This window comes from Ornithorhynchus anatinus, chromosome 1, assembly GCF_004115215.2.
Source record: "Ornithorhynchus anatinus isolate Pmale09 chromosome 1, mOrnAna1.pri.v4, whole genome shotgun sequence".
Taxonomy (NCBI): Eukaryota; Metazoa; Chordata; class Mammalia; order Monotremata; family Ornithorhynchidae; genus Ornithorhynchus; species Ornithorhynchus anatinus.
This window is the reverse complement of record NC_041728.1, coordinates 119,950,062-119,974,055: the sequence shown is the minus strand read 5'-3', so window position 1 is coordinate 119,974,055 and position 23,994 is coordinate 119,950,062. Positions and strand designations below refer to the sequence as shown.

General features: G+C 42.8%; 1 protein-coding gene across 2 annotated transcripts in view; it reads right to left on the bottom strand.

Annotated features, from left to right (window-relative positions):
- Positions 1–23,994, bottom strand: part of CAB39 (calcium binding protein 39) — an 80,033-nt gene that overhangs the window by 36,992 nt on the left and 19,047 nt on the right. The window contains exon 1 of one of the 2 annotated variants that reach the window (XM_029065472.2): positions 20,005–20,065. The exons of the other annotated variant lie outside the window; for it this stretch is intronic. The gene's annotated coding sequence lies outside the window, so the exon portion shown is untranslated. Of the gene's footprint in view, positions 1–20,004; positions 20,066–23,994 lie in introns of those variants that run through there. 2 annotated transcript variants of the gene reach the window in all.

Here is a 23,994-nt window from a genome sequence, read left to right as displayed (position 1 = left end):
GGAAAGCCACAGGTGGGGGTGAAAGGTAGAAGAGGAGTCAGTGAAAGAACAACTGGGGAAGCAGGAGGAAAATCAGGAGGGAACTGTGCCAGTGAAACCAAGACCGGAGAGCTTTGCCAGATGTGGGAGTGGTCCACAGGATCAAAGGCAGCTGAGACATCAGTCAATCATATTTACTAAGCGCTTACTTCGGGCAGAGCATTGTTCTAAAGGCTTGGGAGAGTACAATGTAACAGTAAACAGACATTCTTTGCCCACGACAAGCTTACAGTCTAGAGATGAGTTTACAAATCCAAGGATTAGTGAGAGAGATTAGTGGCATACAGCAAGGGGTTATGCTATGTCACATAAATCGGTTAACTTTGCTGTGGGCAGAAACTGTAAAGGTCTAATGGGAGGGAGAAGGCTGAAATAGCTAAAATTAAGTTTTTAAGAGTACTCCTGAATTTATCCAGGAATATCTGGATTATGAAGGCTCCACAAATACTGCTTTGGAAACTAAATAGGTAAGCCAAAGACAGCACAGAGGGCTCAGATGTTCTCTGTACCTGAGCCCTCTGTGCTGTCTTTGGCTTATCTACTTAATTTTGTTTGACATCTAATCTCACAGACCTCTCTCTTTCTGCTGTTTGCTAATTACACACGGGGTTGCCTACTTGTGAATTTTGCTTTTCCTGGACACTTGGACTAACGCTGATAATTGTGAGTTGGTCTTATAAAAGGCTTTGACCCAGAAGGGACCCCATCAGTAATTTAACACAGTGCCAAATGTGAAATGTGATTTTCCCTAGTTTGGCAAATTTGGTTTCCCAAGAAAGAAAATGGTCTACAGGAATATATAAGACACCATTAAGCAGATATACAACTCACACTCATTTCTATGATTTGAAGTCAGAAAATAGTGTGACTGCCATAGCATAATTCAGATTGCTTCCCTAAACTCTTTGACAGTACAGACTATATACCATATGATGTTATCCAAAGGCGGGGCATATCACAGCTGTACTCTACCAGCCTGGAAGAACAGACCTATTGAAGTTAAATAACTGAACATGACTATCCCAAACACAATGCAGGAGGCTGCAGAAGAAAATTATTTGAGTTAACTCCATAGATTACCTTGAGTCCAGATGTCTCCACGCAGGCCAGGGGTACAGTTAGATAGCCCACTACCAGCCCAGGAAGGGTTTGCTGGCCCTCAAATTCTAGCAGCCCACTCCCCCAAGGCTAGTGGGGTGAAGCAGCTGTGAACTAGTAGAAAGAGCCCGGGCCTGGGAATCAGAGAACCAGGGTTCTACTCCCAGCTCTGCTTGCCTGCTGCGTGATCTTGGGCAAGTCAATTAACTTCTCTGTATCTATTTCCTCATTGGTAAAATGGGGGTTTGGTTCCTGTTCTCCCTCCCGACGTGGGGGCTGTTAGTCTCACGTGAGACAGGGACTGGGCCCACCTGATTCACTTGTATCCAACCCGGCACTTAGCAACAGTGATCGACACATAGTAAGCACTTAATGAATACAAATTCGTTATACAGTTAACATTTTGTATATATTATATACAAAAAATTCTATCAATAAAGGATGCTAGTGTTGTCAAGCTACAAAAGAGTGCATAATTGGAAATTTAAGTGCCATTCATCTTAAATCAACATTCCTTATATTGAAGCCTACCACTACCTATTATTTAATAGTTTCATCTGGTCAAATTCTTAATTTATCTAAACCGGATTCTTAGCTGTGCCAAATTTCCTGATTTTTTGATGAGTACACTAGTGCCACTTCTCATTTTACATATGTAATGATTACACAGAATACACGATCGTGGCAGTATCCTGACTGAAAACAAATCTTTGAAATCTCAATCTGACAATATATTACTTAAATGCTAATAGTCTCACATTTGGAGATTCTTACCAGCGCTTAGAACAGTGCTTGGCGCATAGTAAGCGCTTAGCAAATACCAATATTATTTTTCCTACTATCCTTACTGAATAGTCTTAAAACTGGAAAACTCCTCTCTCTAAGCTATCTTAGTGTAGGGGTCAGCAAACCTTATGCAGAAGCACCATAAAAATGAAGGCTTTGAGCCGCTGAGCCCCTTAGAGCCTGTCACCCAAGGGTGGAGGCATGGCTGCTGCTGAGTCAGGGGGGACATCGTGTTCTACTCTTTAAGTGAAACTCCTCTAAGGAAATGGAGGCCCAGGCCATCATCTGCTTGGTCTGGGGCTTGGGCCGATTCTGGAGAGTGAGCCAGATGGTGGGAGAGGCCCAGGAGAGAGCGCTGGGCTTCCGCATTGAGCAAACCCAAAACCCCAAGAACCTCACTCCAACGACTAGATGGCCTCGAGCCCCCTTCCCTGACAGAGGCTCCTGTGTAGACTCCCCCAAAAGACAAAAGGAAGGAAAAGGGTTATGACCGGGGAGAGGAGGAGTAAGGCTCTCCTCTGGCCCTTTGGTGAGGACTATCTGGGATGGAACCTACTACCCAGTCCATACACTCAGTTCCTCTAACGCCAACATACTCACTGAACCTCGATCTATCTCACCGCTGACCCCTTGCCGAGGTCCTCCCTCAGGCTTAGAATTCTTCCTGACTTCATAACTGACCATCACTTTCCCCACCATCAAAGCCCTCTGAAAAAAACCTCATCTCCTCCAAGGTGCCTTCCCTAAGCTCTCCCTTTGCTTGTCTAAGCTCTCCCCTTCCCTATTACCTATGCACTTCTCTGCTGCATGACCTTGGGCAAGACACTTAAATTCTGTGTGCGTCAGTTACCTCCTCTGTAAAATGGGGATTAAGACTGTAAACCCCATGTAGGACACGGACTGTACTCAATCTGATTATTTTGTATCCATCCCAATGCTTGGTACCGTGGGTGGGACAGAGTAAGCACTTAATACCATTAAACTAAAAAATATCAAACAAACTGAGACTTTAAGTTAACTGTTTCACAATCAGTGGTGTTTACTGAGCACTTGCAGTGTGCACGGCACTGTATTAAACAATTAAACAACTGTGTTAACCGTGTAACAATTTGAGGTTTTTGAAAACCTCAACGATGGCGTTCTTAAATACATTTTCCTCTTAATGAATTAAGAAGCACCTCATATTTTTTTAGGATGATGAAGTAAAAATTCAGGAAAAAACTGGATACTGTATTCAGATTTGCCCAGCATAGATCAATTCTCCAAGCAAATGATCGTTGGTGCTTTCTAAGGCTGTTTTCATCTGAAAGCAGTCTAAATAGTAAATTGAGTTGACCACTGTTTTCCAAGGTGACAATGATTTGCTTATAATAATAATAATAATAATTGTATTTGTTAAGCACTTACTATGTGTCAAGCACTGTTCTAAGCAATGGGGTAGGTAGAAGGTTAACAGGTTGGACACAGTCCTACAGTTTATAGTAACATTTGCCTCCCCCTCTAGACTATAAGCTCACTGTGGACAGGGGACATTTCTAATGACTGTGTTGTACTGTACTCTCCCACATGCTTAGTACAGTGCTCTGCACACAGTAAGTGCTCAATAAATACCATTGATGACAAAAATGTCTGTGATGGTGTTTCCCAAAGAGGAAGGAAAGTTGCAAACATGCTGGATTTTTATAATGGAACGTGAATGTCTATTTTTCAGTTCTACCAAATTTCTAGAGGGTTTCTCACTTTTAAACCAGAGATTTCAATAGAGTTTTATTTTGTGATTTCTTAGTAGAATGGAGAGAGAGAGAGAGAGAGAGAGAGAGAGTGTGTGTGTGTGTGTATGTGTCTCTCTCTCCCACCAGGAATGGGGATAAACTTCGGTGTGAGACTTCAGGGCTGAGAACTTGAGCAGAGGAATTAATTATGGTTCTCGTGCCTCGCACAGATCTACTCTCTCTCTATCCACGCCCAGGCTGTCATTTTCCCACTGGGACACAGAGTGACAGAGATCAGGCAGGAAGCCCTAGAATATGTTTCCCATTGCTGAATCTCACAAAGCAAGAGCTGGACATAGGACTGAGTCCATCACATTCCTTTTTTAAGAAGGCCTGGTTAACATGGTACTTCAATTACAGATAGTCGCAGAAAAAAATACAATTATAGAATGAGCTCTCCTAATTGTGATTATAATAGCCCTCTTCCTTTCCATTATTTATAAAAAATCTACTATAGGTTAGGGTAGTCTCTGGAGAATTCTCTCAGGCCACTAGGATACTATTCTGTAAAATATCTCTGCAGTGTACTAAATCATACCACATTAAGTGTGGGATCTGGCAACTACTAAAAATTTGACTGCCCTCAAGTGTATCAAAAACCTAACGTCACTCTGTGGATCTGCAATTTAACCTTTCTTTTTAAATTGTTGCTAAAATGTAAATCTACCAAATTCCAGATCATTTGAGCAGTTTATTTTCCTGTTTTTACTATTTAGAAAAAAATTAAATCAGTTTTTATTTTACCTGTCCTTGGATTAATATACTTCCATATCTTAAATGTGATACTTAAAAATCCAATAGAAAATGTCTTACACAAGCTACTCATATTATATCACAGAATAGGAAGTCATTTATTTCATGCTGTTAACTAAACTGCATACTTCCCAAAATTAATTTTTTGTACTGCATATAATTTGCTTTACATACAGTTGTGCTGCATATAACCATATCTCACAGAATTCTCATAATTATAGACTCTTGTGTTCCTAGGAAAGTAACACATTTACTTTGTATAGAATCCACAATGCTATGGAAACCTGGGCGTTTAAGCTGTGACTGTCAATACACTCATATTTCTCAGTTCAAGAAACAAACACTGACAAAATGAGCTTTTCCTCCAAAAAGTTAAAATTTTAAAATTGATGTACAAATAGGCTTTTTTTTAAAAATTTAAGCATGTAAGATGGTTTTAGTATTCACTGGCTTCAGTAGCTTTCTTCCCATTACAGTCGAGAAAATCTAAACAAATTCAATTAATAGACTAGGTCATACAAATACATATTTCAGCTCTAGAAATCAGAACCTTTGGTTAGATTTGAGGAGTACTGTGAAATTATGAATTAGGTTTCTTTCACGGTGCCCCAGAATTGAAGACTCTTCACTCATTCATCTTCCCACAGAGCTCTGTGGTGACTTTGCATGGAATACCAACTGATAATTACCTCACTCTTTGATAAATATGAAAAGTCAACAGCTAATTCTCCCATCATAAAAGACGACTATGCCTATAAAAGAATGCCAAGCACCACTTCTGAAATAAAATATGACCATGAAAGCCTATTAGAAAGTAAATTACCACCCTCTGGACTACAGCCAATTTAGCAAGCCACCTCATCCCCATCCCTTCCAAACTGTCCTCTGCTCCTAGCAAGGCCTCCTTCTCCAAATCCTTGCCCCTAGTTCTGACGCCTCTTCTGGTCTCCACTCCCTTCCTAGATGCAAAGGCCCACGTGTTCGATGATAACTGTGCTATTTGTTAAGCCTTTATACTTTGTACCAAGCACTGTACTAAAGTACTGGAGAACATACAAGATAACCAAGTCAGGCAATCCCACATGAGGCTCACAGTCTAATGCAATACCGCATTCTCTACTCAACTCAACTTTTACTCCCCTGCCCTTCCACTACCCTCTCACATTCCAAAACATCACATCCCTGGATCACCCCCCTACAGTCTGCTTCCTCCGCTTCTACCCTCATGTAGCTGAGTGCTGTTGGCCAAAATCGAGAAGCCAAGACAACCTGAAGGACAACCCTTCCAAGAGGAGAATAAATATACTTTTTAGTACCTCAGTTATCAGAAATAGAGTTTCTCAATTACTCTGAAGAGCTAAGAGTTTACTGGTACTTCTAAAAGCCATTTATAATAAGAATGATGGTATTTGTTAAGCGCTTACTATGTGCCAAGCACTATTCTAACATAAGTTCCTCAGTCCCAATTTCTTCAGCAGTTATGGCAAGTTGGGGTGAGATACGATAGCAAGGGAAGCCTCCAAACTGAACAGGCAATTAAAGAAACAAACCAAGCTACCATTTATGAATTTCTTAAAATCTCCTGAGGTCGGAGAGGGGAAAGTTACCATTTAAAAAAAATTAACTTGGCCCTGCAATTGATTTTCCAGTGACCCAGTGAGAAAAGATGCTACACATTTTCTGAACAGAAGTCAGGTTAAGAAACCTTAGTAGTTGCCAAGGAACTGGGTTGCACAAAAGCTATATTGAGGAAAGCTCTGACCTCAAAAAAGAGATATAACCCCAAGCAAAATTCAGAAATCAACTTTGAGTTTCCTGGCTCTGATAGATACAGATTCCATTTTCTGAATCATTCTACCATTATAGGGCAGAAAAGGGAGCTGTGGGGATAGTACACTTCCCACTGAAGTCACGACTGAGGGTTTAAAGGTCTTCCTTTTTTCCCCATTTATCCTTACATCTGCGGGATGACATTTTTCCAGCTCTGGAAAGCGTTTTAAACATTCTTTTGTAATAGCTCCAGTTTGTATATTTTACTGCAATTTTATCAATCTTCACTTCAAAAAAAGGATCTTTTTAAATAGCATAGTGTTTCACTGCTGTTGAATTGAGGAAATTTAAACTGTTCTGCCATTCTATCTTCAAGTGCAACTGGGTAACACAAAGTCAAAAGGTGAAAAACGCACTACGTACCCAAGTACTACTTTCACAACCACATTTTTTTTTAATTTTAAAAAGCATTTCGTACTTTACCGAGTGGTGACTGTTGAGCACTTACCCTCTCTCGCCTTCACTGCTATATCTGCCTCCTCACTGACCTCCCTGCTTCCTGTCATCCCCACTTCAGTCCATACTTCACCGTCCACCACCAACAGAAACTCCTTACCATTGGTTTGAAAGCACACCATCATCTTTGGTCTCACCTCGCTGATTTCCTACTGCAACCCAGCATGCTCACTTGGCTCCTCTACCACCACCCTACTCACCGAACTTCCATCTCATCTATCTCATCGCTTACCCCTCGCCCACATCCTGCCTCTGGCCTGGAACTCCCTCCCCTTTCCTATGTGACAGACCACTCTCCCCACCTTCAAAGTCTTATTAAAAGCACATCTCCTCCAAGAGGTCTTCCCCAACTAAGCCCTCATTTCCTCTATTCCCTCTCCCTTCTGCATCCTCCTTGCACTTGGATTTGAGCTGTTTATTCACCCCCACCCTCGGCCCCACAGCACTCATGTACCTCTAGACTGAGAGCTCATTGTGGGCAAGGAATATGTCTGTCTGTTGTATTGTACACTCCCAAGCACTTATTACAGTGATTTGCATAAAGTAAGCACTCAATAAATACAACTGAATGAATGTTTGTAACTCATTTACTCCTCTTAATGTCTGTCTTTCCTTCTAAACTTGAATATAATTATTATTATTGTGGTATTTGTTAAGTGCTTACCAGGTGCCAAGCACTGCTCTAAACGGTCGAGTAGACACAGGGTAATCAAGTTGTCCCATGTGGGACTCACAGTCTTAATCTCCATTTTACAGATGAGGTAACTGAAAAGTTAAGTGTCTTGCCCAAGGCCACACAGTAGTCAAGTGGCAGAGCCAGGATTACAACCCACATCTTCTTGACTTCCAAGCTCATGCTCTTTCCACTAAGCCACGCTGTTTAAGCTCCTTGTGGGCAGGGAATGTCCCTTCCAACTGTTATATTGTACTCTCCCAAGTGCTTAGTGCAGTGGTCTGCATAGGGTACATGCTCAATAAAGGTCATTGATTGCTTTCATTGTGTTTGAAATCACAAAGCTATATATATTTTTGTTCATTAGCTACATCATGTGAAAAACTGATCCATTCCTTCAAGAGGTAAAATTAAATTAATTTTATAACAACTTTAGCACTAGTAGTAATAATAATGTTAATAATGTTGGTATTTGTAAAGCGCTTACTATGTGCCAAGCACTGTTCTAAGCGCTGGGGTAGATACAGGGTAATCAGGTTGTCCCACGTGAGGCTCACAGGTAATCCCCATTTTACAGATGAGGTAACTGAGGCACAGAGAAGTTAAGTGACTTGCCCACAGTCACACAGCTGACAAGTGGCAGAGCCGGGACTCAAACTCATGACCTCTGACTCCCAAGCCCGTGCTCTTTCCACTGAGCCACGCTGCTTCTCATGAGCAAAAGTTAAATCCTCACAGGCTCCCAGAGCATTTATGAACAAACCTTTCCACTCAACCACTTCCTCCTATCTGTAATTTATTTTAAGATCTGTCTCTCACTAGATTGCAAACTCACTGAGGGCAGGTATGATGTCCACTAATTCTATTGTATTCTCCCAGGCATTTAGCCTAGTGTTCTGTCTTCATGCTCAGTAAAAACTAGTAACTGATTAACTGCTTGAGAGCAGGGTACAGCCAGGTGATGGCCGTAGCTGGGAAGGGATTGTATCTCTTTCTTGCCAAACTGTACTTTCCAAGCGCTTAGTACAGTGCTCTGCACACAGTAAGCATTCAATAAATACAACTGAATGAATGGGCTTTGGAGGAGCTAATATAATAGCGTGAGCAGGTAGTAGCCCATGAAGAGAGCCAATAAATGAAGTGGAGAGTCTCAAGCTGGCTGGAAAGGGAAATGTGCAACCTTTGAGGAGTAAGGAGAGGGGAAATAGGAGATTAAGGCACAGGAGGAGGAGGTCCGGACTGTAGAGGATAGAGGAAGCTGAAGACAGGGTTAACACTGGAGTAAGTAAAAAGCAGGTTGGTAAACCATCTGGCTAGAGAGGGAGAACTCAAGCTGAGAATGGATGAGTTCCCCAAAAGGGTGAACATAGGGGAAGAAAAGAAAGGAACCCAGCACAAAGTTTTATGGGAAACCCACAGTTAGGGGATGAGAAGTGAAAAGGGATCAAAGGAAACAGAATAGGAGGCGGCATTCTAAGGAGAATCAATTAGTATTACTTATTAAGCGCTTTACTCAGTGTCCAGAGCACTGTACTATATGCACAAGAGCATAATACAATAAAATTGGGTGGTCCACAGTGACTACGCCTGCTGAGAGGACAAAATAGACCCCATTGGCTTGGCTATGAGGTCAAGAGTAACTGAGGAGACTGCAGTTGTGATGGATTAAAGGGGATGAAACTTCTGTCTTGTAAAAGGACAGTTGGGTGAAGAAAGTGGGCATAAACAACTCTAATAAAGGAGCTTGGTGAGGAAAGGCAATAGAGGGTTGAGGTGACAGAGGGCACTGCGGGATCTGGAAATAGGTATTTTTCCCAAGGGTGACTGGGGAGGGAGGAGACTGGGGATGTTTGAAGGTGGAAAGTGGGAGAAAGACAGAGATAGGGTGGCAGCCAAGGAAAGAGGCTGAAGATAGCTGTAAGAGAGGGGAGAAGGATAGGACCAAGTGTTTTTAAGAGATGAAAGAAAATAAAGTCAAAGGCACTAGTACAAGGGGAGTAGAGTTAGAGATAGTGAAGGCTGGATAATGTGTACTGGGGCAGGAGGGGGAGGTGTCAGGTCTCAGAAGTCCTCTGGACAGAACGAGGGAAGATTGGCAGTGGAAAGCATTCTGGAAGGAAAAAAACAGAGGGGCCAGACCCTGACACAGCCTAACTGGCTCTAGCTGGAGAGCCCAGAGCATTTGAAATCCTATCCCCTTGGTCGCCTGACATCCTACTCCCCTAGTGTTTAACGAGCACTGGCAGAAACCATCAGACGTAAAGGAACGCGGGGCCCAAGTTGATATTGGAAGGCAGGTAACTCTATATTGACTCAACGATCGATAAACAGAAAGCCTAATCAAGAAGGCCAACATCCCAAGCGCTTAGGACAGCGCTCTGCACACAGTAAGCACTCAGTAAATACCACCGATTAATTGAGACTGATAAACAGTACATGGCAGCAGTGGAGGAATTGGTCTCAGACCGAACTAAAGACCAACAGAGCTGTAGTGCTGTCTAACCTTCTTTGGGATGGCGTGCCCCGGATCCCACAAAGGCATATTCGGCTACATGAGCAGTTCCATCAGTGGCATCATTTATTGGCCATGCACTCCAGAGCAAATGGCAAGATGAGACCGCAAACAATGCAGTTCTGGAGTCTAGTCAGGCTCCTAGCCTTGGAGCCATGCTTACCTTAACCAATGTTGGGTGGGACCCGTGAAGATAAGGAGTGGCGCAAAATAGCAAGCAGCTGTGGGATGGAGAGTTGAAACTGAGAAACTGAAAGCAAACAGGGCACAGGAATGCAGTTTAAGGACATGGCAAGATCAAGTCTCAGGCCATGCTGCATCCCAGATGAAAACTGGGGGCAACTGCTGAAGGCATTCATTCAATCATATTTATTGAGCACTTACTGTGTGCAGAGCACTGTACTAAGCGCTTGGGAAAGAACAATACAAAAATAAACAGTGACATTCCCTGCCCACAATGAACTTACAGTCTGTGTGGAGGCAGAGTCAGACATGAATACAAATATCTGTATGGCGCAATGCCCTCAAGAAAGGAGTTCTTACAGCAAAATTTTGCTATGGAAATAGAGACAGAGAAGAGAAAAAGAAAACAGTGCCAAACACTGCAAACATGAAAAACAACACAAGAGATGACCCTTCTGTGTGCCCAATGTGGACGGGACTGTGGACCCCATATTGGCCTTTTCAGCCCCACACTCCTTCTATAAAGTGAACTTACCTACCCCAGTACATGTCAATCACTTCTCCTTAAAAATATATGACAACTAACTTTGGGGAAAACACTGATTTCATAAAAAGTATCCACTAAATGGCAGAAGAAACCCTTAACAAACATAAAAAAAAAATTTGCTTTATATGGGATTTAGAACTACCCTGTTTAAATGAAAATTTCTAATTAAGATTATACTGGCAAAGTTCTACTGTTCTCCAATTAAATCAAATTTGGCAACCTCATCTTGCATGGGAAACTGTGGTATAAAATGAATACTTGTGCATATTCAAGACTATCTCAAAAATCTACCAATTTAAAATTAAAGAAATTAAATATTTGGGTTTTTCCCCCAATCAGGGCACATCATTACCATCAGCATTTGAGTATGTACTGTGTGCAGATCTTTGTAATAAGATTTAATGACCATCTCCCCCTCTAATCTTGTAAGCTCCTTTTTGGGCAGAGAATGTGTCTGTTACATTGTTATAGTGTACTTTCCCAAGCACTTAGTACAGTGCTCTGCACACAGTAAGCACTAAAATATGACTGATTAAAGACTTGTGGTATTTAAGCACAACTGGGTTATGAAACTGTACATTTACTGAGGTACATAAAACATAATCAGACAATTGCTCTCCACCACTTCAAAGGCTTATTGAAGGCACATCTCCTCCAAGAAGCCTTCCCTGATTAAGCCCTCCTCTCCTTCTCCCACTCTATTCTGCATCACCCTGAATTGCTCCCTTAATTCATTCTCCCATCCCCACAGCACATGAATATTTTTGTAATTTATTTATTTATGCCTATTAATGTCTGTCTCCCCCTTGAGATTGTGAGCTCATTGTGGACAGGGAATGGGTCTGTTTGTTGTTGTATTGTACTCTCCCAAGAGCTTAATACAGTGCTTTGCACACAGTAAGTGCTCAATATATACCAGTGAATGAATGAATCATCCATCAGGTGGAGGACAGTTCCTGTCCCTGATGGGGCTCACAGTCTAAGAGGGAGGAAGAACAGTTCCTACAGATTTTGTATAGGAGGAAACAGGCACAAAAAAGTCAAGTAAATTGCCATGGGCACACAGCAAAGCGACAGGGTTACCGAATTAGAACCAGGTCCTCTGACTCCCAGACCCATGCTCTTTCCACTAGGGCCAGGGCCATCCTTACTAGCCATTTGAAAGCATACAACAAAGTAAATCCACATTCCCTCCCTTAAGGCATTTACAATATTACTGGGGAAACAAGCAGAAACAGATAATAAAAATACATTGGGAATAAAAGGGAAATCAGAGCTACAACTGATGATAAAAGTAAAAAAGAAACTAATAAATTACTGGAAGAAGGTGGTTAATGGGACAACCTGCTCTGGAAATGGGGGGGGGAAACAGTCAAATAAGACCTCCTATAAAAGTATTTTAGAAGGGATTTGAAGATGGGGAGAGGTGAAGTTTGTCGGATTCCTGGTGGAAAGATGGTCTGCATAGGGTGAAAAGGACATGCACAATAGGTCAGAGACAGAGAGGGAGATAGTGCAAGGAGGTTAGGTTGGGAAGAGTAAAGAGTGTGAGCTGTGCCTGTAGTAGGAGATTGGAAAGCTAAGAAAGAAACGATTTGAAAACAAGATCAGCTTCAGTTTGATGTAGAGAGAAATAAGTAGCCACTGGAAGTTTCTGAGGAGGGTAATGAATGATGTATTCAAAATGGCAACTAAGTTGAAATTAAAGTGTTGGAAATCATTATTCCAATCACTTCAAGCAGCCTCAATCAGTGTTTTCCCCCCCAAAAATGCATGTTTTGATATTAAAATTTTCCTTAAAAGGGTGTCTCATGAGCTGATTATCTGACATGTTTCCCCTTCAATGTAATTCCCTCTGACAACAAATGACTCAGAGAGCCTAGAATCAGAATCAGTCAATGGTATTTAGTGAGCACTTCCTGTGTGCTGAACAGTGTACTGAGCAGAGTTAGTTGATGCGATCCCTGCCCACCACAAGCTCGCAGTCTTTGTGACAGGGTGGAGGGAGGGGGAGACAGACATTAATATAAATCAATGTTGCAGATGTGTACAAAAATGCTGTGGAGGCTGAGGATGGGGTGAATTTCAAATGACCAAAGGGTATGGATCCAAGTGCAAGTTGAAGGATGCCTCATTTCTACTCAGATCTGAAGTAGCCGTCATTGGGCAGATGCTCTGGCTCTCTGGACTAGTCAATGTTTGGAAGGCTTCCCAACCCAGCTCCCATCCCCTCCCCCACTTCCTCCAGGAAGTCTGCCTGGCTTCCCCCACTGATTCCCAGGCCCCAACAGCCAGCCTTGGCCCTCAGGTGGTACCCTCCCGGCCTCAACCCCAACCCACACGTCCATAGGCACCATCAGCGGTGTATTCCTTGACTCGGCCTGCTTCTGCATCCGCACAAATTTGCTCTGCCCCGATCTAATTCTTCTCGCTCCCTCTATTTCTAAATCACTCAGCCAGTCCACCCATCTCTCTGTTGCCCCCTACACCGATTGGGTTGTGCTTTACCCAGGATGTTGGTAAATAACGGTCCTCAATGGAAAGCCCAATAAAATTCATGAGGGACTGCAGAGGGCAGTTGTGGCAAAGAATCTTTAAAACACTTTTTTAAGTCTGCACCCAGAAGGCAGCAAGTCCAGGGCTAAGGGGCCATTTTTCCTAAGGCAGGGCTGGACTGATGTGTTGGGGTGGGGTTAGAAATTCCTCACCGTTGACTTTAAAGCACTCGATCACCTTGCCCCCTCCTATTAGAAGCAGCGTGGCTCAGTGGAAAGAGCACGGGCTTTGGAGTCAGAGGTCATGAGTTCGAATCCCAGCTCTGCCACTTGTCAGCTGTGTGACTGTGGGCAAGTCACTTAACTTCTCTGTGCCTCAGTTACCTCATCTGTAAAATGGGGATTAAGACTGTGAGCCCCACGTGGTACATCCTGATTCCCGTGTCTACCCCAGCACTTAAAACAGTGCTCGGCACAGAGTAAGCGCTTAATACCAACATTATTATTATTATTATTTTTACTACAACGCAGCCCACAGACTTTGCTCTTTTAATGCTAACTTTCTCACTGTACCTTGATCTCGTCCATTTCGCCGCCAGTCTCTCACCAACATCCACCCTCTGGCCTGGAACATCCTCAGATCCAACAATCACACTCCCCCCTTCAAAGGCTTATTGAAGGCACATCTCCAAGAGGTCTTCCCCAACTTAAACCTCATTTCTTCTTCTCCCACTCTCTTCTGCATCACTCTTGCACTTGGATTTGCACCCTTTATTCAGCCCTCCCTCAATCCCAGAGGATTTATGTGCATATCCATAGTTTATCTATATAAATGTTTGCCTCCTCCTCTAGACTGTAAGCTTACTGTGGATTGTGGTTAGAGCACTTGTCTACAACTCTGTTATATTGTACTCTCGTAAGCACTTAGTATAGTGCTCGTCACATAGTAAACATACAATAAATGATTGAGAGAGGGAAAGACAGAGAGCAAGAGAGAACGAGAGAGAACCACCCACCACCATTCCTGGGTGTCTCTGCGAGGGACAGGCTGCTGGGCTGGGGACACTCCTAGTCTCAGTCAATGGTATTTATTGAGCTCTGTGTGCAGAGCACTGTACTAAGCACTGGGGTGTGTACAATAGAGCACAGGCTTGGAAGTCAGAAGGACCTGGGTTCTAATCCTGGCTCCGCCACATGTGCCTTGTGACCTTGGGCAAGTCACTTAACTTCTACCTCATCTTTACAATAGGGATTAAGAGTGTGAGCCCCATGTGGGACAGGGATTGTATCCAACCTTTTTAACTTGGATCTACCCCAGCGCTTAGAACGCTGCTGGGCACAGTGAGCACGTAACAAGTACCATAATTACTACTACTACTATTAACAATAAACGGACACATTCCCTGCCCCCAACAAGCTTTCGGTCTAGACTCAGGTCAGCCTGGCTCTGTGTCCAGGGAGAGCAATCCCCAGGGCATCTGGGGGCAGGAGTTTGACAACAGCCATTCCGGCACCTTCAAAGGAAACGTCTGGACACTGGCCACATCCCTCCTAATATCCCCAGGCCAAAGCCGGGGCAGCGATACGATATTCTCTTTCCCCTCCCCTCCAGTACCAGGAGTCAATCAATCATCCCAAGAAGCAGCCCAAGTGAACAAAATATGGGCCTAAAGGACCTGGGTTATAACCCAGCTCTGCCACTTATCTTTTACATGCTCTTTACTTCTCTGAACCTCAATTACCTCACCTGAAAAATGGGGATCAAGACTGTAATCTCTACGAGGGACATGGACTGTATCCTACCTGATTAGCTTGTATCTACCCCAGAGCTTAGTACCATGCCTGACACATAGTAAGCACGTAACAAATTACTTAAGAAGAAAAATCACAGTGTTCTGGGACAAAAGGAGCCTCTTGCCCAGTACTAAAGCCCAGTCACATCCAGAAAAATCATGGCAGCAATGGCCTGCCAATAGGGACAAGAAGTGGAGTTACTATCATGGCTCCACCTCTGGTCCAGCTTTCTGGCACCAAGGAGAGGAGATGGTTAGTTATGTTGCCCTCTGCCCCAAAAAACTATTGAGATAAAGCCATTAGTTCCACCTCCTCAGGGCCAACCCCAAGGGGGCAATAACCCCTCCTTATCCCCAAAGAGTTGCTTGCCATCTGTCATTTCCAATGAATGCACTACCTGATCATGCCTCTTCACTGATCCCAATGATATGCAATGTATAATGAGTGGAAGATATTTCTGTTTCCTTATGGGCTTAGTTAGCTTTTCTAAGGCAACTCAGTGCATGAGGAAAAGAAAAAAACAAATAAATAAAAGGCTTCACTTTAGATATTGATCTTCATAAATTAAAGCCGGGATGCATTTGCAAATAATTAAAAACCATGTGCCGATTTTGTGAATCCCTTTGAAAATAGAAGATATAAATAGGTCTTCGGTAAAGCATGTAGGAACTAATCTTGATTACTGAAAAGACCAGTAAATAACTGAAGAAAATAAATTAAATTTTGGAGCATTACTAATGGAATCTCAACAAATCTGATTTTTGATAAAGGGTTACGTGATTGAGATCAAGTTAGGGTACTGGATTAAGTTAAAAAGTCTAGAAAAGACAAATACTAAAATCCATTCCCATAGTTTTTACACTTGTGAATACAGCATTTCATGATGCTCCAGGAAAACAAAGAGAAGATGAAGTCCTCAACACAGAGTTCACAATTTAAGCAGTAGCCAAGGACAAGAAAGGTTTGCCCTGTACGGTTGTCATCCTAAATCCTAAATTCTGCAAGGACCGTTCCTAGAGGCAATTCAAACTGTTCCACCACCTGACTCACTCGAAGATATAGAAGGAACAGGAGAGCAAAGGTGGCTAAAACACTGGCGTCAAAGGGTACATTAACATGGAAGCGGATCCCCTGAATCGGAACTGTATGTCTTAATTAAGAACCTAACTTTTTGTGCAATCCAATTAGAAGCTCGTGCAGAAGTAAAATGCACTGGGACACAAGGGCAGAGGAAAACGTAAACTCTAATAAATCATACTCTACAATGGATTTCTAACCCCACACTACAGTTAAATATGCCTTGCTAATTCTCCCAGTTTATCTCATAGGCTTTGGATTGCAATTTTCTGCCTAAAGTTAGACACATAATTCACATTCGTCAAATCCAAGAGAGTATGGTGATCCGTACAAGGACATAGTGAAGTCCTATGCACTGAATAGATTTCAAATATTTACTGACATGGAAATAAAAAACAAAACAGTGAATGGATGACCTGTTCACAGATGCACATCACCACCCCTTCGGCCTACCAACCCACCATTACCCCAAGTCCCAAAACAGCCTGGAAAAAATAAGATATGTTATTAAATTGATCATCTGAGCAACAGCTTCCTACAGCTACACATGAAGTTTTGTGGAGCAAGAACTGCAGAAGGCCAAGAGAGGAGTGTCTCCACATAAATATAGCAGAGAAACTTTACTCAGATTTTAATTCCTGGAAGAAAAACAAACTACCTCACCTTATATCTGGCGCATTGCGACACATCAACATGTATGCCAGAGTTACTGGATAGAACTAGATGGAAAATTAGCTCCACAAACCTACACTAAAGGAAAGCTTTCAAAAACCTCTTTAAATATTTTCTGCCTAAAATAGAGATGTCTTTTGTGAGAAAACCCAGCCGTAACCTTTTCCTGACGGTATCGTTACCATGTAGCCACCCAGTCTTCTAGCACTCTGGCTCAGTATCTACTCCGAGGAGACCTCAAAGAACGAGATGTCTGCTCTTGAGGTAGGAACAGACAGTCCTCTTTGAGAGACCCACTTTAAGGAAACGTGTTTTATATACAACCAGCAACACCACGTGTATTTACAGGACCGTTTTCTTCCAAATCCACACCCTATGCAGACAGCTGGCACATTGTGGGAAGAATGTTCCCCAAGTCTATCATGATAGTCTACCTAAAACACGGAGTGAAAATGTGTTATAACAAAACTGAAAGTATTTCTAAGTGGAACTTTCACTCATAAAATCAATCAAAAGGACATAAACTCAAAGGAGGGGCGCCAGGTGGAGCTCACAGTCCTTAATCCCATTTGACAAATGAGGTAATTGAGGAAACAGAAAACGTGAAGAGACTTGCCCAAGGTCACACAGCAGACAAAGTGGCAGAAAGGGGAAGAACCCACATCCTCTGACTCCCAAGCCCATGCTCTTGCATTAGGCCAAGCTGAAGCACATAAATACCACAGTTATCATATTATTGTATTATTATTCTACAAGCCTTATTAAGCAGGTCCTGATAGGACGTGCGTAGGAATCAATGGTATTTCCCTGAGTGCTTACCGTGTGCAGAGCACTGTACCATGTCTATGGGAGAGGACAATATAAATACATTCTGAAACTTGGATCATAGATTCAAAAGAGGCTTGTCTGTTACAGGAACCTGTCACTGACACCAAACCTTGCACCGTCTTCCCCTTTTCATCACCAAACAGGCATTCTTGCAGCAAAGATCTACCTCGGTAGTTTTCCAACTGTGCTCTGTCAAAGATTCAGGCAATTCTTGCCCTTACCCTCCCTTGGCCCCTTGCCATCTCTGTTACACAATTTTCATGTGAGAGATCTGGGGCAATGACAGGAACTGGTTAGAAAAGAAAGAAGAAAAAGTTAAAGGTAGAAATATCAAAATCTTCAGAGAAGCGGTGGGGCCTAGTGGAAAGAGTATAGGACTGGGAGCCAGGAAATGTGGTTCTGATCCTAGGCGACCTTGAGCAAGTCACAACTTGTCTGAGCTTAAATTTCTCATCTGTGAAATGGGGATTAAGCACCTGTTCTCCTTCCTATCTTGACTGTGACAGACAGTAATCAGGTCAGCAGTGTGGCTTGGTGGACACAGCACTGGCCTGGGAGTCAGAAGGCCCTGGGTTCTAATCTGGCCTCCGGCCACAACGTCTGTTGTGTGGCCCTGGGCAAGTCATTTTGCTTCTCTGGGCCTCAGTGACCTCATCTGTAAAATGGGGATTAAGACTGTGAGCTCCTTGTGGGAACACAGCTGTGGGCCAACCTGATGAAACTGCCATATCTATCCCATCGCTTTAGAACAGTGCTTGGGTACATAAGTAAAGTGCTTTAAAACAGTACCGATAATTATTATTCTTTATTATATCTACCCAGGGAAATACCACGCTTAGGAACAGCGAGCAAATGCCTTAACAGATGTCACAATTATTATCATTAAATGCAATACAAAATTTTAAACCTGAAAATATCCCTAAGGATAAAATGCACAGTCCAAACAGGTAAACACAAAGTCATAAGGGAGAGCCACCGCCCCACATAAAACCAACCTAGGAATACACCCCACATATTTGCCTGAGCAAAACTCTACGGATCACTACCAGAACACTTGCAGATGGACAGCGGGCGTTCTGGGAGAGATGTGTCCGTGGAGTCACGATGGTCGGAGACGACGTGACAGTATAAGACGATACACATCCCAATGTTCCCAGCCAAGTTTCGCTACAAGGAACCACCTTCCCTGCTCCTTTCTTCCCCTGAGGCTCAGGTTAAGTAAACACGAACAACGAGATTTTAGAGACGGTTTTGTCCACAGTTCACATTAGAGTTAAAGATACTCTAAGCCTATTAGCAAAGGAGGAGATGATTTGGCATGGCGACTTAATTTAGACAGTGGATGATACAGATGCTGCTTATTCACTGCATCTTATCCCGCAGAAATTAATCTGAGGACCTCAAACTTCAACAATCCAAAACAGCAGTGCAAGACTGTGACGCAGATGAAGTTAGGGTTTCTCCACTACCAGTTAAGATTTCGGAGTCTTCCATTGTTTTCAAGAAAGTGAATGAGCCCGATTCTAAAATAGACATTCTTCACTGATGGCAAAAAAAACACTACCACATTCAGCCAGAACAACCTTCTACTTCTGCAACTCCTACACAGTCATAATCATATTACAACTCCTCTTTATTGAAATACTGCAGCATGAGGTTCTGAACAACTTTAATAGTGATGTTTAAAATTACAGTATACTGCATGCTAAGAATTTCCTGTTATTTTCCAGAAGAATCCCCAAGATACTGTAGGACTGTGGGGTTAGTCTCCCACATCTAAATTGTTGGCCCCATGGAGAAATCCTGGTAAGATCAACACACAGGATATAGCTAATCTACCATCTTCCCAGGCAAAAACTACACTGTGTAACCCAGTAGTTTCCTTCTTTCATGTAAAAGATGGTTGCAGCTCTAAACAGAAGACTTCCATCACGGGCATCTTCTTGAGCTCAACTTCTTCCGTTAGTTTTAAAACACTCCTCTCAGCCACACTGAAGAGTTGGGAACCAAGTTTAAGGCAGTGCAAAATGAGCTTTTAGACTGTGTGGAAGGTTAAATGATTTTTCACAGAGCAGTCAGAACTGTTTTCACTTCCTATAATATACAGGTGTAATCAACAAGGGGAACGTAACCATTTCCTCTGCCAAAAAAAAACATACACAAAAATGGCCATGTTTTGCAATGCCCGTTCTAATATGCAATCTCAGAAGTGTTCGTAAGCCATGTCTCCAGTCCAGATTCCCAACACCACGGGCCTTCCTGAAGCACTCGATCGGCACAGGCAGCTGCACAAGGTTCAATCTGCAACCGCCACTTACCTTTCAAACTCCTGTTAGAAGCGAATTTGATTAAAGATGACTCCATTTTATCATCCCAAAAAGGTTGATTTCCCTCCAGCCGTCCCAACTGAATCAACCGATCAACAAGCATTCGTTAAGCAGTGCGTGAAATAGAGAACAGACTCAACCTCTGAGTTTATGGGTTCTTACCCAGTCCGTGGTCCACAATCTAAACGGGAGAATGAGGGGAGAAATGGAGAAGACAGAAGAGCAGGGAAATGCCCACAATCGACATAACGTCAAAACAGGGGAAGGGAGACATCAAATAGAACATAAGGACAGTAAACAATACTTTATAAAGTTTCAATCAACTCCCAGCCAAGAAACGGTCCTGTGAGCAACTGCCACAACCTTCCGGGCAACTGCCACAACCATCCAACATCCCGGATGTCGCAGAAGTGGAAATTTCCCTGGAACTGGTGCTAGAGAAGGGGATCTTGAGAGGTCCGGGGAGTCCCCACCGTCAGAAGAGCCTGTAGACACAGGGTGTGAGAGGGAGGCAGGAAGGGAGATTTCAGTCTGCCCTCTGCTCCTAGTTCTAAGGAGGAAATTCTTACATTCTTACTGTGGTGCAAGACTTTTGTTTTAAGCATAGGTTGCCCCCTGAACTTGCAAACATTGAGAAATTCTGACTATAAATTAAAGTAATACCCGTTAGGGAGATGATTCCTAACCATTTCAATAAGGAATAAATCTGTCACCACAGAAGTTTCTGTCTCACAGCCTCCAGTCTTAAAAAAGCTCTTCAAGGGTGATTTAATATTTAATTGTTTTCCCCCCTTTTCAAACTGTCATTTGAGTGTAAAATCCTATGATTTATAAACCTACTAGCTCAAAAATACTTATCATACAAAAAGCTGCTTTTAAAATATGGCTTTATATCTGCCTCTTCAAGATCTTTCATGTTAATGGCAGAAATGCAAATAACTCAAAGATGTACTTATCACTCATACAAAAAAACCTGATTGTGCTATGCAGGAAGAAGCTTTAGCTTTTGTTCATCAAGAATTAATTTTTCCAAAGCATTCTTGTCACCTACTTCTCCAAATACTGTGCAATGCCCAGGTCATTTCTGGCACTCCACAACAGCAATGAGAAGCAATATATCCTAGAGGATAGAGCAAGGGCCTGAGAGTCAGAAGGACCTAGGTTCTAAAAGTCCACTCTGCCACCTGTCTGCTGTGTGATCTTGGGTAAGTCACTTCACTTCTCTGTGACTCAGGTACCTCATCTGTAAAATGGGGATTAAGACTGTGAGCCCAAATGGGACAGGGACTGTGTCCAACCTGAATTAACTTGTATCTACCCGAGCATTTAGTACAATTCCTGGCAATAGTAGGAACTCATATACCAGATTTTTTAAAAGATCTCCCCCACAAGAAAAAAATGCCTGCTGCACAATAAAATACAGCAATTAAAAAAAAAAAACTTTCTTCATTTCAGCCAGACTCCACTCCACGTTTTGGCTTTGTTGAGGCAAATGAAAGCATTTAGCGATGCCTTTTTTTTTTTGCCAAAAGAGTCTTAAAAATACATAATTTTGAATATACACTCATTCCCAAGACAACCAGCAAATTAGGTTGACATCATTATCTCATTTTACAGATGAAGAAAATGAATAGGTTTTGGTGTGTTCACACAGGAACAGAATCAAGATTGCTAGAGCAATGTACACGTGCCCAAGCCTCATCAACCACATACTCTGATTCCCAAACCCACGAAATCAACCAACATCACAAAGTATCAAACGAACCTGCGACCCCTAAATGCGCATCACAGTTAAGGCATTTGGCAGTAGTCTTCCAAACTCTCGGCGAACCAAGGTTCGCTATCACTCAAAGACTTCCGCCGCAAATGTAGGGAGGGCAGGAGAAAACAGTGCACAAAGTCCAAATGGTATCTTATTTTTACACCAGTATCCCGGCAGCTCCCACAACTCTGGTAGTCAATGGGCTTGGGCGGGAAGCAGCAATGGCATCCGCTGAACTTGTGAGACATTCTGCTTGGGGTGGGGTAAAATGGGAGAGGCTGTGGCCCCCTGGCACCCCAGGGGGCCAAGGGCAGGGCAGGGCCGGGCTTTGCAGTCCCTGGCTGCCTCAACTACCTTTTTTTTTTTTTTCCACGCCCTGGCGGGTTCCTGCTTCCAGTACGAGGAAATATAAGAGCTTTTAAGAAAGATTATATGGTGCTTGTGAAAGTGGAAAGAGTAGACACACAGGTTCCTGCTTCGACGGGGTTCCCTGTTTCTAACTAACTGACGTAGGGCTTGATTTCAGAAGTTGCCTGGACTACAACTAGCTCTCCGAAGTAGATGTGTTCCCGATATTTTTAGGAGCCCACAGTTTCTTTGCAAACCATTCCAGTGTCCTATGACCTCTCAAATCACAATACTTGAACCTATCCACCTCTTACTTAGACTAAGGGCACCCACATTGGTTAGGGACTGTGTTCTACCTGACAGCCTCCTAACTATCCCAGCGCTCAGAACAGTGCTCGTTATATCAATGGCTTAGCAAACATAAGAATATATCACTTCTATTTGCGATTTATACTCATTTCCTTCTGAGCTATCACAGTCACCATCCCCTACGAAACAGTCCCATTTATTGAAAATTATTGTTATTAAATCGACTTTAAATCTTTTCTTCTCAATACTAAAGAATCCCAGTTCCTTTTGCCACTCATCATATATTCCTCCTCTTCAATCATTTTGGTCATGGTCCTCTGCCCTCTAACTTCTTCCACTTGGCTCAAGTTTTAAGCTCTAAACTGTAAAACCCAAAACGCATCCAGTTAGCCCTCCCCCTTCCAACTTCACCTCCATGATCTCCTACTACATCCGAGCCTTCACACTTCACTCTCCTAAGCCAACCGATTCAAAGTACCTTGATCCTCATCTTTCTTGCTGCTGACCCCTGTCCATGCCCTCCTTCTGGCCTGGAATTTCCCTCCCTATTCATATCGAACTGAACACCACTTTCCCCAGTCTTCAAAACCCTCCTAAAATGACATCTCCCCAAGAGGCTTTCCCTGACCAAGCTGCTTCACCTTTGCACTTGGGTCTGTACCCCTTAAGCACTTTCATTTTCACCTCACCCTCAGAGCACTATGTACACATCCACCTGCAATGTATTTTAACGTCTCTTTCCTTCTACAGTGTAAGCTCCTAACAGGCAAAGATCATGTTCCTGATTCGACTGACTGCACTTTCCCAAGCTCTTAGTACAGTGTGCCGCACACAGCTAGTGCTCAGTAAATGCCACTGATTGTTTAAAAAACAGGAGACCTAGTGCTCCAAGAGTTGGCAATGTTTTTATAAAGATGTGATTTTGGCAACTCAAGTACCACTTGCCTTGTGGGATACCTGCTATTCTAGACCTAAAACTACAATTATCTGAGTCGTCATTTTAACCTGAGATAGCATTACTTAATGCTATTTCTTTTTTCACATTTTGAACCTGTAGTTTTGGAAAAGTTCCTCTAATAGCTTCTCACAAAAATGAGGCAAATGTTTTGTACTCTCTGAAGATCTGGGTAATCCCCTAGTCCAAAACTGCATACCTTGGGAAAAACCTTTCAAAGATTCATTTCCAAACTAGAACACGCTGAAATGATGAAAGAAATCAGGCTAAGCCATGAATATAGTTGGCATCATTTCAATTAAAGTACCTCACCACTTTTCCTACTTCTCCAGCAAACTGTTGTTGATATCTATCAATCAATGGCACTTATCGAGTGCTAATGACCTGCACGGCCCTGGAATAAGCCTTGAGAGAGTACAGTAAAAGAGAGTTGGCAGACCCGTTCCCTCCTTATGGGCAGGGAACTTGTCTTCCAACCCTACTGCACTGTACTCTCCCAAACGCTAGGTACAGTGCTCTGCTCATAGTAAGAGCTCAATAAATACCACTGATTGACTGCCTGAGACACAGAAAGGACCTTGCAATGTTTATATAAGCATCACCTTCCGAAAAAGGCCAGATTGAAGAAGTTTAGGAAGTACTACAGTACACAACTGGATCGGGTAGCTAAACACTAGTGACAAAAATGCCGGTGGGACATTTTACAAGCCACGCATCCACAAACCCAAATTCATCCCACACAATTCACACCAACATGTGGAAACTGATCCAGTCAACC